Raw genomic sequence first — 3,411 nt, 5'->3', positions numbered from 1 at the left:
CACGCACATCTCAAGGGTGTGCTGAGGCTCATACAGCCCTGACAGAGATGTGCTGGGATCTCTCCAGTAAGTAGGGGGTGCTGCAACCCCTCTTCACTGGAAGTGTTAGTCATTCTCAAGGGAAGAAGGGAGGCCCCTGAGAGAAACAGGCACCCCTAGGGCAACCGTACTATACTACACAAAGGTGCTGCTTAGCCAAGGGCACTGCAGGTCAGGCTCAGAGCTGCCCCTTCAAGCTTCTGGAGAGAAAGGGGAGTCCTAAGGTGGAAACGGTCATCCTGGACTTGGGGGTGGATACAAAGCTGTTCAAATTCTTTCTGTTTTTACCCACTACCCCATCAGGGTTCCTGGGCATCTGCAATTGCCTGAGATGCTGCCAGCCAGCAGGAGGCAGGAGCTTCTACCCTCAGGCAAGGGCAGAGCAGGACAGAATGTAAAGCCTCTGTCATTTAGCACAGCCACACCTTGCCCCCCCACCCACCTGTCTTCCCTGTTCACATTTATGTGTGTGCAAGTTTCCCAAACTTCACATTTGCTGGAGACAAATTTGTAGAATGATGCTCCAGTGGGTGCATAAGCTGCAGGCTTGGGATCCCCACTGCCCAAGATGACACACTGTTTGCAGCCGTCGCTCTCAAACTCCTGGTATCCATCCCTGCTGAGTTCTCAAGTATCTCAAGTAAGATCCATGTGGAATCAGAAGAGCTAAACAGTCCAAGAAGGACAGGGAAACACAGGCTCGAAAATGTGCACCAGGAATAAGGCACTTGCTTAGTACATCACAGACCTGGGTCAAGTCCTGGCACAACACACAGATGGTTCTACAAGGAACATCAGAAGTCATCTCTGAGTACAGAGCCAGGAGTAAGCATTGAGCATGTTTGGCTCCAAACAATAAAAAAGAGAACATAAACACCTATGGTGGTGTGTTAAATTACATGGAATAAGACTTGTGAATAAAATATCAGTGGACTGAGTGCCTTCACTAGAATGGAGCTGGGCTTTAAGACCACACTTCACAGGAGGATTCCAACACAGAAAGACCCAACCTTAAAGCTCAGAGAAAGAGGTGTAAATCATCATTACCTTAGATCTGTTTAAAGAGCTTTAGCTGACACTAAATAACTGAGTAACAAAAGAAAAATGATTAAACTGGATTTTGCATGAGCTAAAACTTTCATGCTTCTAAGGCCCTACCCTCCGACCAGGAAGTGGAAATAGCCCAGTCTGAGAGGAAATACCTGCCTCACACAAGGGGTTTGCATGCACCCGGTGGACAGAACTCTTACAAAGAGCTGATCTGGGAGTGGGTGAGGGAGCAAAAGCATCACCCAAGGGAGAGGCACTGGTGACCTGGGAGACCTACAGGGATGTCATTAGTCAGCAGCAGCAGTCAGCAGCTATGACACTCACCTTGCATCCTCCAAGATGGCTGGACAAACACCAAAACAAGCAGCACGCAGCAGGGGTGTGTGGGATGAGGAAGCCCGTTAGCCCTTCCTCCAAGCATGAGTAGCCTCCACCAGCCAGACTAGTACCAACCAGCCCATGCCACCAGCCACCAGTGTTGTTAGCCGTGCAGACCAAAGCCCGAAAACACCATGCATCCATGTTTAGGATGGAGAAACTGCTAAAGGGACCAGGAATATGATTTTGTCTGGTGATCACACCTGGTATTGCTTGGGGCTTACTCCTGGCAGGCTCAGGGCTGTGCAAGGCAAGCGTCTTACTTGCTATATGTACACTCTCTCTGATCCCAAACCGCTAAGAAGGTTCTGAGGCTGACTGGTAAGAATGCACAGAGATTGGGATATGCTCAAAACCAATGAGTCACACTGGTGTAAAACTGTAGTGTGCAGTGTTTCTGTACCTTCATCAGAGGGCAAAGAAGGAAGAGAAACAGTGTTTGCACATATTTAAAAAGCAAGCAGGGCAGGGGGGGGGGCAAAGAAAATAGCACAGCGGTAGTTGCCTTGCACACAGCCAACCCAGGACAGATGGTGGTTCGAATTCCAGTTTCCTGTATCGTCCCCTGAGTGTGCCAGGAATGATTTCTGAATGCAAAGCCAGGAGTAACCCCTGAGCATTGCCGGGTATGACACACACACACACCCCCAAAAAGGGCAAGCAAGGGCTAGTCTCTGCAAGAAGGGAAAGAAGGCTGGAGGTGTTGTGGAGGGGGTCTGCAGGCATGTTGGGGCCAGGTGGAGCCCGAGGAAGACCACAGAACAGACATTTGCAAATGGGCAACAAGGCCAGGCTGTGGGAAAGCAGGATGCTTCTTGGTGCCTTACAGAGAGCAAACGCAGGGGATCAGGACTGTGCTTTGTGACCAAGATCTGGCTCTCTGAGTACTGCCAGCAGTGGCTACCTGGCCGTAGGATAAAGCTGAAACTACCAGCACAAAATGAGTCACTAGCACCAAGACACAGTGTCAGGATGAGAATTTCCACCACTGACTAAGCTGCTCTATGCAAGCTGATAGTTTGGGCCAAAGCTAGAGGCAGCTTGCAGAGGTGAGATTTCAGGGGGTGACAGAGAGCAGGGCTTCAAGATCCCCATGGTGACTGGAACACCTGCCAGACTGAGTTGAGTCAGGGTCCCTTGCGGTGGCTTAGCACTGAGAGTCCCAGCAATGAGAACACCCCCCATAATGGGACAAGTGTGTGGCAAACTGAGGCCCATCTCATGCCCTGACAGAAACTTTGGGTTCCAGCCGTAGGGGACACAGCTCCTGTGGGGCCCTGCCACAGATGGTACTGCTCCACTATCCACAAATGGTCGAGAGGTACCTGGGGAACCCAGCAGAATGGAGGCACCTGCATAGACACCCACACCTATGACTATAGCCCCAGGTTCAAGGACAGACACTGTGAGCTTGGGGTCCTGGACTATACCTGGGTTGGGGGCTCCAGGTAGTGGCTGAGGTGGCCCAGAGCAGTCATTGCCTGACTCAGTGTACCAGACTTGCCATGTCCAGATAGGGGCCAGGAGATCTCACACCACCCAGTGACTCTCAACGGGTTTGGAGACAGAGCAAAAGCCCCAAGGGGGAGCTCAGGGAGCTTTTGGCCTAGAGCATAGCCCCTATGGAGTTGGGGTATAGGTGGGTCTCTAAACCCATCAATTGGCAACCACTTGGAAAGACAAGCCCAGGCATAATAAGCCCTCTTCCTGTCAGGACTCCATGGGTTGAGCTCAGCAAAGTAGCAGCAGGTCCTGGTGAAGTTGCCCTGTCACCATGCCCAGAGTCTCAGCCCTGAGGCCCCTTCCCTGATCCCTGCAACCCTGTCTATAGGAGACAAGATTCTTCATGGATTCTTTTGATGGGGACACTTGGTTCTCAGCCTGATCTGCAGAGCCAGATCCCAGATATTCCAGGGCAGGCTTAGCTCCCCTTACTTCCATTCC

Source organism: Suncus etruscus, chromosome 5 (genome assembly GCF_024139225.1).
Source record: "Suncus etruscus isolate mSunEtr1 chromosome 5, mSunEtr1.pri.cur, whole genome shotgun sequence".
Lineage (NCBI taxonomy): Eukaryota > Metazoa > Chordata > Mammalia > Eulipotyphla > Soricidae > Suncus > Suncus etruscus.
Note: the sequence above shows the minus strand (reverse complement) of the source record.